This window comes from Arvicola amphibius, chromosome 12 (assembly GCF_903992535.2).
Source record: "Arvicola amphibius chromosome 12, mArvAmp1.2, whole genome shotgun sequence".
Classification (NCBI taxonomy): Eukaryota; Metazoa; Chordata; class Mammalia; order Rodentia; family Cricetidae; genus Arvicola; species Arvicola amphibius.
The window spans coordinates 58,837,822-58,854,972 of NC_052058.2; positions in this window are offsets into that span (position 1 = coordinate 58,837,822).

Here is a 17,151-nt window from a genome sequence, read left to right on the forward strand (position 1 = left end):
AATGTGTGTAGCACCACCAGGTGGTTTCTTACCCGGAAAGTTTCAGCATGTCTGACCTAGTGGCTGGCTCCATGGCGTCTGTCTCAGAGAGGAGAGGCATGGCATGTGCTTCATGGCAGTTGCCTCACTGCCTTCTACCCAGCATCCTGTTCTGTTTACTCCGCCTACCTAATTTTCTGTCCTATCAAAGATCCAAGGCAGTTTCTTTATTAACCAATGAGAGTCCTCCATCAACAGACCTTGTCTACAAAACAACAACAAAACAGTTAAATAAATCCTTTTCTGACTAGTTTGAATCTAGCCGAGAAAATGATTGTCTCTGTCCGTCAAACAAACAAAAAAAGCCAAGCATAAATAGAAGCATATCTGTCCATCTCAACAAGGAAGAAATACTGTTTTGTTGCTGATTTGTATGTTTCTTATTCTACACTTCTTTATCCCATATATTTTTCCTCTTTTCCTCTTCCTGTTCTCTGTTCCTTTTTTAGTTCCTAGTGTATCCGATAAATACTTGGGCTATTTTAGTGTTCTTACTGTGGCCTTTTCAGTTAACTGTGCTACAGGGGCTTATTTTCCTGAGTAGTAAGTGGACTTTGAAGCCCCAAAGGAAGATCTCCATGTGTGATGTGGAAATGTCAAAGGTGGGTTGTAGGTGTGAAAGGCTTAAATAGGGCTGGGACAATGGAGGGTGCTTTGATCAAAGTGAAGGATGTGTGAATGCCCATACAGAGACCTATAACTGTATAAGAGAGATTGGACTCAACACAGGAAAAGGAGTACCCATAAGTCCCTACCCATTCCTGGAGAACTAGGGGAGGATGTTTCTTCCACTAATGGTGTACAGGGAAACTAGGTAGGAAGAAGGGGTTCAAAAGGAAAGGGAGTGTATACCAGAGAACAGTGTGCATGTGTGAGTACAATCAGTACATTATATAGGTGTATACAGAAAAATGTGCTTAGTAGAAAATTATCAAAAAGATCCATGTGAAACCAGAAAAGATACCCAAACCAACATTTGCCCAAAAAACAAAAAAGCAAAGTTGTAAAGTGGAAGAGAGAAGAAGCAAAATGATCCTTCCAAAAAAATTGTAAGTTCATATTCTGAATCTAAATATTGAATGACTGAAATGCCAGGTAATACAGCCTAATTGAAAAAGCTGATTAGTGATCTCAAAGAGGAAACAACTCAGTAAATAAGACCTGTAACGATGTGAATGAGAAATTTATCAGATAAGGATTTGGGAGGCGAAATCATTGAAAACAAAGACTCAATAGATTAAAACTCGGTGAATTGCTGGACAATGGTAGTACACATCTTTAATCCCAACATAGAGGAAGAGGAAGGTGGGTCTCTAAATTTGAGGTCAGCCTGTTATTCAAAGTGGGTTCTAGAACAGCCAGGGCTACACAGAAACCCTGTCTCAAAAAAAAAAAAAAAAAAAAAAAAAAAAAAAAAAAAAAATCAGTAGATCAGGTAGAAAGGATTGAAGACAAAGTTGAAGAATTCTGATAGCAATAAAGGAAAACTGCCAATCATAACTGATTTTCAAGACCTCTGGAATAAAACTTGAGAGACCAAATATGAGTCTAGTATGAGTCTAGTAGAGAGGGAAAACATGGTCAGTGGAATAGTAACAAAAAGTTTCTCAAGTTTAGGAAAATATAGACACTTAGAGGAATTTAAAACTCCAAATAGACCAAAGGAAGGAACTCTCCATGTCACAGTTAAAATTCTTAATGCTAATAACTTTCAAAACTGAAGAAGCAACAAGCTAACAAAGACAAATTCATTAGAGTTATTGCATCATTACCTCACTAGACACCCTAAAAGTATTGATTTTAAGCTCAGAATAAATAACTGACAAGATTACTATATCCAGGCAAGTTATCTTGGAGTCTTTAGAAAAATAAGAAAATTCCAAGAGATGAATGAACTTGACACCTAAGACAGCATTGTAGAATATACTTGGAGAAAACCTAAACATAGATCAAGAAGAAAGTTCCGATCACTGGAGCTCAAAAAGGACACTTCTCATGAGAAGATTAACCATGAAAGTTAGAAAAGAATCAAACATGGGGCCACTATATTAGGGTTGCTTAAGCAAACAGAATTCACAGACTGCCGAAGAAGGTGAGTGCAAGTACAAACTGAACTCCATGGCTTAAAAACAACATGACACTGGGGAGTGGATCCAGGAGGAGCTAGGTGAGTAGCAGAGGGCAAATAGGATAAAAAATGCATTGTATATTTGTTTGAAATTCTCAAAAATTATTAGCCAAGAGTTGACTTAAAAGGCGGGCAATAGCCGGGAGGTGGTGGCGCACACCTTTAATCCCAGCACTCGGGAGGCAGAGGCAGGCGGATCTCTGTGAGTTCAAGGCCAGCCTGGTCTACAAGAGCTAGTTCCAGGACAGGCTCCAAAAAAGAAAGAAAGAAACCAGGAACCTCCACCAAAAAGAAAAAAGCCAAACAGAAGACAGCATTGCACCAGCCAGGCTCCCAGAATGCAGGAAGGGAAGCAGAAACATCATGCAAAGGGTAAACCTGGCAGCCTTGTGCAGACACCGGGTCTAGTTTACAAGACAAATCATAGTTTTTAATACACCTCAAACCCAGTTGCAGTATCACAGCAAGTGCTGTGTCTGGCAGGATGGTCGGCAGTGGAAAGGAGTCCTCAAGAGGGAACCTGTTGGCCTAAGACTGATAAGGACTTGAGACCCGGGAACAGTCACAAGTAAGAGACCATAAATACAATCTGCCACAGCTCCAGTGTGAGACAACTCGGGAAACAGTTGATGATGGCTGTGCTGGATGCTGACAAGTGGATAAAGTGGAAATCATAGGGAATCAACCCCGTTCAGCAAGTGAAGTGTCTAAGTCCCACCCTCCGTGTCTAGGATCAGACCTCGTCAACTGAGAAAAACACTGGAGACTGATAATCCAGAGTCTGACTTTAGCCCGTGGACAAACTTTTGGAGCCACCAACTACTGTAGAGTCCAGAGAACTCCAAATCTGCAATTAGATCATGCGACATCTTTTGGCCCATCTCTCTAGCAGGGTAAGTAATGTTTAGTGGGTTTTGAAAGTACAAAGACATCAATTCTCAGGGCTGTAATTGCTTTTCCGTCTCTCTCTTCCCTGCCCACAACTGGAATGTTAGCTACTACTACTACTTGGACTCAACAACCTAGGAAATCTACAGGAGATGGGAAACCCTGCCCAGACCTCATACACTGCAATGCTATGTGCAACCTGCAGAGGTCACTAGTACATAAAGAAGGGAAGCCACTAGGCGAAGCCTGTTGAGGCACATATTGGTTACTTATCCAAAATTACAAGTTCTATTGACCTTCTTCCCTACACCCCTGCTAGCACACACATGTTGGATCCAGAAAGAATCTAGCCCAACACTTTTATTCTTTTCCCCTTACGTTTCCTTTGTGTGGGGGAGTTTTAATCATTCTTTTAGTAACATCATTATCTTTTAAGGTTTATTTTTATTTCATGTATATGAGTGCTTACCTGATTGTATGTTTGTGTACATTGTATCTGCCTGGTGCATCTAAACTAGAAGCATTTAGAATCCCCAGGAGATATGACCAGAGAAGAACCTGTCTAGAATATATTGTAGTTGGAACGCCAAAAATACAAAGCAAATAAATAAATAAAAGATATAATGGGCTCTTCCCTGCCATTCCTCTGAAGAGGCAGACAGGCCTTTGCATAACCTCTCTCTCTCTCTCTCTCTCTCTCTCTCTCTCTCTCTCTCTCTCTCTCTCTTTCTCTCTCTCCCCTCCCACTCCAGTCAATAAAACTCTCCACGTGAACAGGGGAGAAAAAAGATGTAATGGAAAAATGCTAGCTCAGGTACAGAGAGAAATACAACAGAGTAATACATTCCACATCAGCAACTCTAAAAGCCATGAAAGCATGACATTTTCTCTTTATCCCTCTCTTCTCACCCCATGGACGTGGGTGGGTGGGTGTGGTGTGCCCCTATAGTCGTGTGTGTGTGTGTGTGTGTGTGTGTGTGTGTGTGTGTGTGTGTGTGTAGGCAGCCAGAGGTCAACATCAGATATCTTCATCAGTTGCCTTCCACCTTATTTACTTGTTTAGTGTGAGACTATGTCACCCTGGCTGGCCTTGTATTTACAGAGATCTGCCTGCTTCTACCTCCCCAATGCTGTGATTCCAGGAGCATACCACCATCTCTGACATTCACCTTATTTTTTGAGAAAAGATCTCTCTGATCCTGGAGCTCACTGATTCTGCTAGACTGGTTGGTCAACAAGCCCTTGGAATCTGACTGTTTCCCCATCCCTCAAACACTGGCATTCCAGACATGTGCTGCTGTGCCCAGTTTTTAATGAGTGTTGGGGATCCTAATTCATGCTTGCACAGCAAACATTTTACCCACTAAACAAGCCATTGTCCCAGCCCCTAGACGCAGCCCTTTCAAACTGTTTTTGTTGATTTACTTGGTAGTAGGGAAGGGTGGAGTCAAATAGTTTTGTCTGGGAGTTAGCAGGTTTGCATGCTAATGAGAAAGACCCAATAGGAAGTTTTATTATCAATAATGACGTTGCATGGACTTTTACTGAGGAGAAAACACACACACACACACACACACACACACACACATGCACACATGCATGCACACACACACACACACAACCAGACCAAAGTAAAGATTGTACCAGAGTCCAACCTGGTGAACCAATGAGGTTTTATTGGGATTCCTAATGGGAGTGTGAATGAGGGCATACTTACAGGGAGCAGAGATGCCACTAATGCAGCTGTCCCACCAAAAGGCCCATCCCAGGACAGGTGACTCATCAAAGCTGTAACCACGGATCACTCTCTACACAGCCTACAGGTAGCTCCAGATTCCAAATGTCTCAAGTCAATGCAGTTTGGTTGGACAGCATCTCTAGAGACATGGTGGAAGTACCAATAACATAAACACAAAGCTTGCAGGTGGAAGGATGGCGGGGGTGAAGTTCTCTTAAGCTTCTTTCTATTTTCCTCAGCTAACAGGAAGAAGTCAGCAGGAAGCTATTCAGGCAGTGTTGCACAAAGGGAACACAGGTGTATCGGGAGCATTACAGACTGAGTACCCAGCGGCCTTGGAACTCATAACCACAGTCGGACAGAGTGGGAAGGTTGGTTCTCCGGATCTGAAGCCACAGATCCCTCAAAGGCCTGACATCAGACCATTCCCAGCTCTGCCAAACATGTTCCTGGTTTTAGACAAGGAACATAACATACATCAGAGCCTTGGGGAAAGTCTTGGATCAGCCCTCAAAGCCCTCAATATGCTTTCTTGGGGGTGAGGCTCTGTCTGAGATAAGTATGTCACATCTTACAGGATTCTTCAGGACAGCAGTTCTCAACCTGTGGGTCTCAACCCCTCTGGAGGTTGCATATCACATATTCTACATATCTAGTGTTTACATTATGATGCACAACAATAGCAAAAATACAGTTATGAAGTAGCAAGGAAGTAATTGTAGGGTTGAGGATCAGCACAACATGAGAAACTGTATTTAAGTGTTCCAGCATTAGGAAGGTGGAAAACCATTGCTGTAGGAGGTAATGGTTTTTCTAAGACAAGTACTGTTTCTGAAGTTTTTATTTGTCAGTTGCTTTGGATATAGATAGACTACAACAAACTCCTGAGGGGTCCTGGCTCCAAAGCTATAAAATCCAAAGAGCAACACGAAAAGCAGGCCATCTTAAGCTATCAGAGGATCACGGGATACAGCTCAGGTGGCAAAGCGTTCAGCTCACATTCAGAAAGACCTGCCTGTGCCCAGTCCCCAGGGCTGCATTAACTAGGCGTGGTGGCCCACAGCTGTAATCCTTGTAACTGGGAGATGGAGGCAGGAGAATCAGGGGGTCAAGGTCATCCTCATCTACAGATCGAGTTGGAAGTCAGCCTAACAAATTTGAGGCAAGCCCAGCCAGGGATACATGAAATCCTGCAAAAGAAGAAAGAGAGAGAGAGAGAGAGAGAGAGAGAGAGAGAGAGAGAGAGAGAGAGAGAGAGAGCAGAAGGAAGGCTAGGAAGAAAGATTGAGAAATCCATACAATTTCTCTAGCTCTTCTAAAATTTGCATACAGCAATTGCTTCTGGCTCCTTTGGGCAAATGAAAAGGTCAGGGGTAGGGAGCATGGATCCATGATTTGAAAACCCTTCACATTCTAGACACTTAGGACTTCAAAAATCACATGGCTAAAAGAAACAGGTAGGAACACAATGCTAGTTAAGATTCAGATTCAAGGGCATGAGGACTGATCACAAGGTCTTAGGTCTGTCTGAGTTTTGGCAAACAAAATAAAATAAAATGAGCAGGGTTCCTGTTTTTAAAATGTATGAAATTGGGCTTGGGAGGGCCAGGCTTACTCTCGGCAGTACAGGAGTGGAAATACCTCTAGCCACCTGTATTCATATAATCATTTCTGTATTCATTCCGGGGCTATATGTGTGTGTGCGTATATATACATATCTATACATACATGTCTTCAAGCATTCATTTCAACAGTTTTGAATGAGGAGAGTTAATAAAGGAGGGATTTTCTACAAATATTTTCTCAGTCTTTACGACTACCCTAGGAGAAAGCTAGCATTCTTTGACAGACACAAAAATCAAAACTCACAGAGGTTAGATTGCTTGCTCAAGGTCACTCAGCTGAGAAGAGGAATCTGGGAATTAAATGGCTGATACTTCAAAGCCCCAAATACTTGCCCCCCTAGCAGAGACAATTTGTTTGTTTGAAGCAGGATCTCACTACGCAGCCTTGGCTGTCCTAAAGCCCACTATGTAGACCATCCTGGCCTCCAGCTCCCAGAGATCTGCCTGACTCTGCTGCCTACGTCCTCCAGATGTCATTTCAGGAAGGGGAAGAGTCACTGACTATGCTGGTCTGGGAAAACGGGTGCTCATGAACCAGCTTTTAAAGGTGTACTCAGTAGCTACAGGTCAGGATGTTTGCCAGGCCAGTTCACCGTGGTCTAAGTCAGTGCCTTCCCTGATGCTCAGATAACATACAGAGTTTTTCCCTGTTCAGGAGCCGCAGCTTCTCTCTGCCACAACAGGGGCTATGTTGCCAGGCTATGTTGGTAGAGAACATTTGTGTCAGCTGCTGTGTGCCGCAGGTGCAAATTATAATCTCATCAGCTCAAGTTCCCAATAGGGACTCACTCCAGGAGGATAAAAGAGTAAAGGCAACAAAGATGCTGCTCATTTGTTGGCCCTTTCCTTCTCGGAGGAGGCAGTGAGACTGTTCTGCGGGTACCAAGTGTAATGATAGCAGGGTTTTCTTGATTGTTTGTTTGTTTGTAATTCTATGAGCTGCAGTGTGGAAGTGGCCATACATCAGCAGACCTGGGATTCAGAGGTGAGTTCGTTGTTTGTCCTCCAGGAACCCAAACTGTTCGGCCCAGCTCAAGCCATTGAAATCCATGCTGTAACAATAGCAGTGTCGCCCCGCGAGTTGGGTGCAGTTCTAGACTCCTGCTCCCTAAGGAAAGGCATGGCAGGAGGGCAGGACCTGCTGGTTCCTTACCTCTGTTGTAGAGAAAGTATCAGTTCTGACATTGAAAGACACAGATTCAGGTCCTGGCTCAGTGCCTCCTAGTAAAGCCTCCTAATTTCTCTTTTGCTCAGTTGTGCCCTGTTTGTCCTGTGGAGATCATAATACAAGAGAAATGGTTGCTCTCAAGGAAGCATGGGAAAGGATGCCCCATGGTGAACGGCACTGCCCCATGGGTAGGCTGCCAATTTTTCCATTACCAGCACCAACCCCGCCAACCCTCCGGTATCCAGGTCCTGAGTGTGTTGCTGTAAATGACCTAACTGTGCCCAAGTTTTGTATTAGTTCTTTTTTGTTCCGTTGAAGGTGAGGGCTCCAGGAAGAAAGGTTTACATGGGCCAAAGAACCCAGCAAGAAAAATGCTCCCCTGGAGTGACAACCAACAGACGAGAATCAGCCTGAGATGAGGCCACTGACTAACTTCCTTTCTTTAGGCCTCAATTTCCTGTCCCTTACCAGGGTCAGTTATGGCTGTTTTGTTTCTTCACTAATGGGGTGGAATAACCGCATGTGTTTTTGTTAAATGGGCCAATGAGCCCCAGGTTCTTCGCTCAGCCACTCCCAGAAGTGAGTGATTATCTGCCTCTTGACCAGGCCACGGAAGGTGAGGCTTGAGAATGTGACAATGAGCGCCCTCTTCAGAGCATGCCAGGCTGGACCCAACTGAGCATGCTGACACCTGGATCCCATTTCTTGGCTTTCCAGGTGCAACGTATCTAAAGTCTTTCATTGCACCAAGTGAGGCTTGGTCCAGAAAAGCTCTATGAAAAAAATCGAGCTCACTCACATCGACCTGGTGTCTGAGGTGAACAAGCGTAGAACTGCCATGGCGGCAAGGTATGGAAAGGTTTTCTTCTAGCTTGCTTGTGAGTTAGGAGGGAGAATGATGGCTGGGCCTCACCTGGTTTGGAAGAGGTTATAGGAAGTACGGATGGTGCGAATGTTTTCATCCACTGCTCTCCTAGCTGCATCTGAGAGAGGAGGGAGATGCTTTGCCACCCACTGTGCAGAGCAGAACTTTTTCACAGGTTCCTTCAAGAGGTGATGGTGTTTTGAGTTTGGTCCTTGTGTGGTGGTAGAGTGTACTTTGAATCCATGGGTGCAGGGATTGTGTGTGTGTGTGTGTGTGTGTGTCCCCATCCCAGGGATTCTGGGGATTGAACTGAGGTCATCAAGCCTATGTGTTGAGCCACCTCATCTCTGATGATGTGATGGAAATGTCTTAGCCCTGAAAGTCCTCATCTGCCCAGGGACATTCTTTGGATGGTAGGTCAAGCACATATAATACAGAAACCTCAGTTGAATTTGAGTTTTAAGCAATATTTTCTTAGTTTAGCTTAAATCCATCTGTGCAATATAATACAAATTGGCTGTATAAACACAAAATTAACTGGGCGCCCTGTTGTGATCTGGTCCTTTGGTTTGGTTTTTGACACAGGGTTTTACTATGCATCTCTGGCTGTCCTGGAACTCACTATGTGGATCAGGTTGGCTTCAGATTCACAGAGATCCACCTGCCTCTGCATCCTTAGTGAGTGCTAGGATTACAGATGTATGCCACCACACCCAGCTCACCCTGCATCACTCCATTTTCGGCATGCCTGTGATGTCAACTTTGTGATGGCATCTCTGTGGAGAACAGTAGGACTCTACTGAAATTGCCCCCTGGCTAGACACAGTAGGCCTCACTGTGTTGGAGCCCATGCAGGTTCCTTTAGGCAAGGGAGATGCCTTTGTTTTTTGCAAATGCTAAGATGTAAGTTTGTTTGTGTTATTTACAAGTTAAATTACCCTTAAAAGAGACACATGACCTAAAAAAAAATCTTCAGAGACTTCAGGTTGAAATAATTCTGATATGGCAAATACAAATCAATTACAAGAAACCAGCTAGAGCTGACACTTTGCCGACATGTCCCGTGTTTCCTCTTTGACAGTTATAAACCTGGGCATCTTATTCATGTTAAATCTTACAAGATGCTGGCCAAAATAATAGACATTATGGAGTTGGAAAATGGCCTTCCATTTCCAGGACTGGTCTCAGTGTTCTTGTGAGCTCAGAGTTTATTGAGAGTAAGGAATCTGTGAATGGATAGAACATCTGTATGCTTTCTTACTGTTCACACATATGGGTGTCGAAGACCTTTACTGATAGCAATGCACAGAAAATTGGCAGGCCTAGCTTAGCTCACGAGGAAGATCCTGTTTCCAGAAGGTTGTGCTTACTGGGCCCTGGTGTCTATCTGAAAAGAGAAGGGCCTGAAGACCCATCCTGGGCCCCGCCTCTCACTATCAAACAGCTCTACTCACAGTGAGAGATTTGCATTTGGTGGGGTCATATGTCCCACACAGACCACCTTCTATCTGAGCTTCTTCCGCAGAAAGCTCCAAGATCTTATTGTGGTTTTGATCTGTGTGTAGCATGGGATTAGTCTCTACTTGATAGCTAACTTTATACCCTGGGTCTACTTAGTGCTCAGGGCACAGCAAATCCGAATCTGTACTAGCTTCATATGCTAGTCCCGTGCCCTCGTGGACAGGGTTAGCCCAAACCTGAGCAAGACGGGAAGGTTCTAGTACACCCAACAGGTTGGAAAAGGGGCCAATCAGGAAGCAGAGAGATGAGTATGAAATGGTCCTGAGGACAAATGGAGCTGTGTGGACCGACAGCAGACAGGCAGGGGAGGGAAAGCCACGCAAAGCGAGACTTTGCTTTAATCATCAGAGACGCTCCTGAGGATGAGGAGGGTGAACCCCATTGGTTCCCCGGGACCAAGAGGGACTGGTGAGTTCATTCTGAGGAGGGCAGACCTCATAACTAATTATCTCATTTTCCCAAGTGAGTAGCTCTAAAGGTATGGACAGAGGATGTCATGTAAAACTGTAAAATGTTAAGTGGTTCTCTTTGGTGCTAGCATCTGGGATTTGGCTTTTCTGGTCCCCTCATCCCTTTAAAAATAAGCACTGCATTTCTCTCTCTCTCTCTCTCTCTCTCTCTCTCTCTCTCTGTCTCTCTCTCTCTGTCTGTCTCTCTCTCTCTTTGTGTGTGTGTGTGTGTGTGTGCACGCACACACACCATAACACTCGTGTGGAGGTCAGAGGACAACGACTTTCAGGTGTCAGCTCTGTCCCACCATCATGTGGGTCCTGAGGGTCGGACACAGATCATCAGGCATGGCAGAAAGCACCTTTACCTGCTGAGCCATCTCACCAGGCCCTCTCCTGCCTTTATTTGAATAACATGTTTTAATATGCTTTTCCTCCCAGAGATGAAACAATCGCCAAGAAAAGTGGCGAAGGTAAGGAGACACCCCCCACTGTGGGTGTGGAACAAGAGCTCACCAGCCAAAGCAACCTCATGGCGCCTCCTGCTCCTCCGCCTTCGCCAGCTGATGCTACAGACACGAGCAAGTACAAATTAAGTTATTTGAAGATGGGGTGTACACAAAGGCCAGCACGCGAGTTCATTTGGGGTCTCTGGCCTCGCCTTCGAAGACTATCCTGGAAATGGTTGTCTTCCCCTTTCATGTGCTAGAGGCACTGTTGGCTGCTGTGTGTGTTTGTGTATTAGTTGCTTTCCTCCTTGCTGACACAGTATCCAGCAGAACAGCAGAAGGAAGGACAGGGAGGTTTATTTGGGCTTGTGCTATGAGGTGATGTAGTGTAGCAAGGAAGGAAAGGTATGCAGCAGGTGCAGAAGTGTGGACAGCAGACTAGAAACAAACAGGCAGGGCAGGAAGCAGGGTCAGGCTAAACCTCAGGGCCTGTCCCCCAATGCCGCTTCCTCCAGCTAAGTTCTACCCCCCAGCATAGCCTCCCCAGTAATGCCACCATCTGGGGGCCAAGAGTTCAGACACATAAGCCCCGGGGCACAACTTGCATTTAAGCTAGCACCCCACTAACACATTTCAAAGTAACGAGTTTTCAAGCCGAGTCTCTAAGATGTGTGTGTTTGGTTTGATTCTTTGACTTGGCCTCTGCTGTCTAGAACACTGCTAGTTGTTAAATGTAGTTGAGGTTTTCTTTTTTTAATTTTTGAGTCTTTTTTTTAATAATGAAATCTGAACCAGCTGAAAGTCCAGGCCTCTGTGGCAGTAATTCTAAAGTTCTGGTGACTGAGGAGGTGGCTTGGTAGTTAAGAGCACTTGCTGCCCTTCCGGAGGACCTGAGTTCAGTTCCCAGAGGCTCCCAACTGACTGTAGCTTTAGTTGCAGAGGACTGGATGCTCCTTCTGGCCTCCATAGGCACTCACATAACACGTGCCACACACGCACACACACACACACACACACACACATATGTACAAATAATTATAAAAATAAATCTTTAAAAAGGAAAATCTCCATGGTCCAAAGACTCTTGGGGTGTTTGGGGTTATCAGACTTTATACCCAGGCGCTTCCATAGTCATGTAGACTTTTCATACTAAGCTAGTTGCATTCCCAGCCTCTGTGCTGATGCCACAGCTGTTGGGTTTTAAATCTATTGTCAGTATTTTCAAAGTTTACTTCCAGAAGGTTGATGTGATTGTCAAATTCTGTAACAGAACACCCTACTTTTAAAGACAGCTGACTACAGAGTAACTCTGTGGGCAGCAGTTGTCTCTTGGATGGCTGGGATGACTGGCCCAGGCCCCTCAGTAGAACCCATACAGCCTCTAAGGACATAGGGAGCGTCACTGAGTGATTTGAAGGCATTGGAACTGTGTCCGTTCAGATTCACATTGGAGAATGTGCTTATCTGCCAGCCTTTACTTCATCTCCTTCTTCACTAAGTTGTTCTTGCAACAGTGCTTAGAGTCTCTAACTACAGTGGTAGTCTGTGTTCTCTTCAGTGAACTTTGACCCTAGTGTCAGGCAGGGAGGGAGCATACACTGAAATCTGTCTTTGCCGTCTGAGTGCTTGACATATGCCACCTCATCCCTGGCCAAGTGAGGAAACAGACTCCAAGAGCCCCTAGTGTATAGAAAAACATGTGCTTATTTAAAATTAAATTTATTCAGATAAAATAAACATGTTTTTCTACAGTTGCCCAGGCCACATTTCAAGTGTCCAGTAGCTAGCTGTGGCTAGTGGCTATCCTACTGTATAACTGGATATTTCAGGTGAAGAATGTGACAGCTGTAGACATTTCTATCATACACTGCTGGGACAGATCTTCCGAGAAGGGCCAAAGGTCACACAGCTAGCAGAGAGTAGAATCAAGGAGGGGAGAGGACTGGAAAGACCCACTCAAGTGTTAGTTTCCTTTCTACTTTGGTTTCTAAGCACATTCTGGGATTTATTTATTTTTTATTTGTTATTTATTTTTATCCAACAAATAGCCAAGAACATGCTATGTGAGTTGAGCAATGTTCTAATGCTATTGTGTAGGACGGTCAGTCTCTATCCCAGTGGAGTTTGCCTTCTGGCAGGAAAAGGCTACTAATCTACCAACATAAATTTTATCATATACCTGGATGATTAAAATAGAAAATTTAAAATGATAAAATAATAAAGGAGTAAAGGAGATTATATGTGCCTGAGGATACAGTAGACTGGTTTCAATTTTAAATAGAGTCGTATGGGCACCCCCCTTTAAAACGGTGGCATTTGAGTAACTATTTAAATAAGTGACAGAGTTAAGAGTGTGGATGTTGGAGGCAGAGTGAAGGGCTGCTGTGAGGGGTTTAAGACAAGAACATCTATGGCATATTTGAAGTACAACAAGCAGGCTACTTGGGGTTGGCTGGACTCAAGTGCATCAAGAAATTAGTAGAGGATAAAGTCACCCAGGAGAAGGTGAAAGAGGAGGTGTAAGTGAGAGAGAAGATGGGGGTGAGCGAGGAAGAGGAGGTGATGAAGGAAGTGAGAGATGAGGAGGAGGAGAGCCCCAGGGGGCTTCTAAAGGTTCTGGCTGTGACTTTGAACAAGACAGGAATTAATGCGAGTTTTTAGAAAGAGGATGATCTGGCTTGCATGTTATGGATCTGTGTTTGCAGTTTCAGGGAGGGCTGGCTGTATGGGTGAGGGGAAGGGAGCTGTCTAACCACTGCCCTTCTAGCTTAGGAACAGGGCGGTCATTTGATCAAGCACCAGTTGAGGTGAAGAGAAGCACAGTTAGATTCTGGACCTGTGTGTCTGAAGGAAGTGCCGACAAAAGATGCCAATAGATTGCTTGGATAGATTATAAGAGACATGGATAGAGGATGATTCCAAGATGTGAGGCCTTGGGCCAGTATGATGTCTCAGCGGGTAAAGATGCTGGCCATCAGATTTGATGACCTGAATTCAATTCCTGCATATCTTCACAATGGGAGGTGAGATCCGTTTCTCATATGTTGTCTCTGGCCTCCACATGAGTGCCATGGCGTGTGCATCTATGCACACAAGTAAATAAATGAATACAAGAAAAAGATTTTCAGCAGTGGGAAGGATGGAATTCCACCAGCAAGAGGCATGGGTTGGTGTGATGAGGCAGCCCAGGAACTCATCTCTGTCCCAGATGGAGATGTCGCTTGAGTAAGCAAAGGAATATACAAATTTGGTGTTGGAGGATAGTTACTGCACTCAAGATGACACTCTGGGTGTCATGCTGCATGGGGATAGTATTTAAAACCCCAACTCTAAGTAAAATCGCCAGAAAGAAGTACAGCCCTGATCCTGGAGTGCCTCCACCATAATCTGCAGAGGTTAAAAGGAGAAAGAAGTAGAAGAGAAAAACAGAAGGTGACAGCAAACACAAAAACAATAGGTGAAGAACCAGCCAGGGACACAGGAGAGCAATGTCCTGGAAGCTGAGAAGAGAAAGGTCCCTTCTGTCCACCTGTCCTTCCTTTGGGCTCTCCTTTCCCAAAGCTAGGGTATAGCTTATGGAGGGAGAGAAGAAGCAGCTGGGGCTGCCTCACCTGTCTGTCCTCTATGAGAAATCACATCACAGTCTCTCCTGACCCAGAGACACTTCTCTCCTCCTGCTCACTCAGACACCTGGCAGCTCACAGGATTAAAGAGTCTGTGCATGCTGACTTCAGGGTCTGTGGGTCTGAGAGAGAAAGAGTGTGTGGTTAAAACTCGGTTGTTAGGGCCTGCATTATATTCCTCCACGCAAGTCCTAGGTTAAAGTCTTAATCTTAATACAAACTAAAAACTCCTGAATTTGAAATGCTTCAAATACCCAAAGTTTGAGGGCCTTTGCATGGTGCCAAAAGTGGGAAATTCTTCACCTATCCTTATGTGATGGGCTGAACAAAATGAGGTCACCCTAAGAATATGTAAATTTACCTTCCGACTATGTGCATGCAGTATACAAAAACCTTGTGCAGGTAGCTGACCTCAGAGGCACTGGTCCTCATCAGGCCCCTGGGAGAGATAGCCCATCTCCAGCAAGGACAGCGGCAGATGAGCAAAGGGAACCCATGTTCCTATGCTTCAGGCCCACTCCTGAAATGCCCCTTAACTCTGGGGAGATATAAGAGTCTTCATCTCCTTTTGTGCCTTTCAAACAATGTACCTGTGAGATCCAGACAGCAGACTGTGGAGGCTAGCAGATGTAGAACCCATAAAATTCAGACACCAGACAGTGGAGGCTAGCAGATGTAGAACCCATAAAATTCAGACACCAGACAGTGGAGGCTGGGGGCTGTGGAGGTTAGCACATGTGGAACCAGCAATGAAAATATGCACGTTAGTAGCAAACACTGGATAGCTTCCTGGATCCTCCCGCATGGTGAAGCAGGCCCATCTTAAGCACAGATTACCTCAGTAAGAGCCGGAGAGATGGAAAGCTGGGTGTGACTGATGCCCCAACAGAATAAAATTCAAGCTGAATTGGCAAGACAAAATACGCTACCACTATTGCGCCACAGAGAAGGAAAATAACTTCAGTTATTAAAAAGCAGAGCTCTGGGAGGGTGGCTCGGTCTGTGAAGTGTTTGCCTTGCAAACACAAAGACGGAGTTCAGTCCCCAGAAGCCATTTGGGGATTGTGATTTGGGGGAGAAGCCAGGAGAAGTTCTGGTGCTCACTGACTCAACTTACTTGGCAAGTGACAGGCTAGTAAGAAAGTCTCTCTCTCTCTCTCTCTCTCTCTCTCTCTCTCTCTCTCTCTCTCTCTCTCTCTCTCTCTCACACACACACACACACACACACACACACACACACACACACAGAAGAAAAAAGTAGATAGTTGGTGGCTGAAGAAAAATGTCCTAGGTAGTCCTCTGATTTTCCCACACCTGCATGGACACATACGCACACATGCATACACACGTATTCACATACACACACAAACTGTGCACACATAGGAAGCAATGGTATTGGCACTTTAGGGAGGAAGCGTTATTTATGGGGTTTGGTTCTTACAAGATGAAAAGAGTTCTACATATGGTGATGATGATGGCACAAAACCATTGAATGACCCGTTATGTACATTTAAAAATGGTCAAGATGTGACTCCTTTAAATTGTCCTCTGACAACACGCACTCCTTAGTATGGTTAGCAATATTTAAATGATTAAGATGGTAACTTTTACTATATATGTTTTATCATCATTTTTGTTTTGTTTTTTGTTTTTCAAGATAGGGTTTTTCTGTAGCTTTGGAGCCTGTCCTGGAACTAGCTCTTGTAGACCAGGCTGGCCTTGAACTCACAGAGATCCGCCTGCCTCTGCCTCAAAATGCTGGGATTAAAAGCGTGAGCCACCATCGCCCAGATTTATCATCATTTTTTTAAAGATTTATTTATTTATTATGTATACAGCATTTCTTCCATGTCTGCCTGCATGCCAGAAGAGGGCACCAAATCTCATTATAGATGGTTGTGAGCCACCATGTGGTTGCTGGGAATTGAACTCAGGACCTCTGGAAGAGCAGTCAGTGCTCTTAACCTCTGAGCCACCTCTCCAGCTTCTTCTCATCATTTTTTAATTTGGAAAAGAAATTCTGTAAGGTGTGCTCAACTGAGAGTTGTGGCTTAAGAATCTGGTATCTAGCCAGCCATGGGGGTGCACACCTTTAATCCCAGCACTCAGAAGGCAGAGGCAGGCGGATTTCTGTAGGTTCCAGGCCAGCCTAGTCTAAAGAGCAAGATCCAGGACAGACAGAACTGTTAACGCAGAGAAACCCTGTCTTGAAAAACAAAACAAACAAAATCTGGTACCTGGGCCAGGAGTGGTGGCCCATGCCTTTAATCCCAACACTTGAGAGGCAGAGGCAGAGGCAGGCAGATTTCTGAGTTTGAGGACAGCCCAGTCTATATAGTGAGCTCTAGGACAGTAAAGGCTATGCAGAGAAACCCTAACTCAAAAACAAATTATCTAAACAACAGAGAAAACCAGAAATGAATCTAGAAAAGAAGGCAAGCTGAAGGAGAGATGCCCAGATTGTTCAGGAAGAACCAAGAGCACAATTAGATGGAGGTGGGGAGGTGTACATCCCACTGTTGACCTATTGTCACCTTGAACAAAACAGGAAAGGACAGGCTCAGGCCTCTCAGACAGACAGACATAGCCACGGACACACCTATGATGTCTTTCAGTCACATCTTCCAACCCAGAGACATTGTTGGGTAACTGGAATCT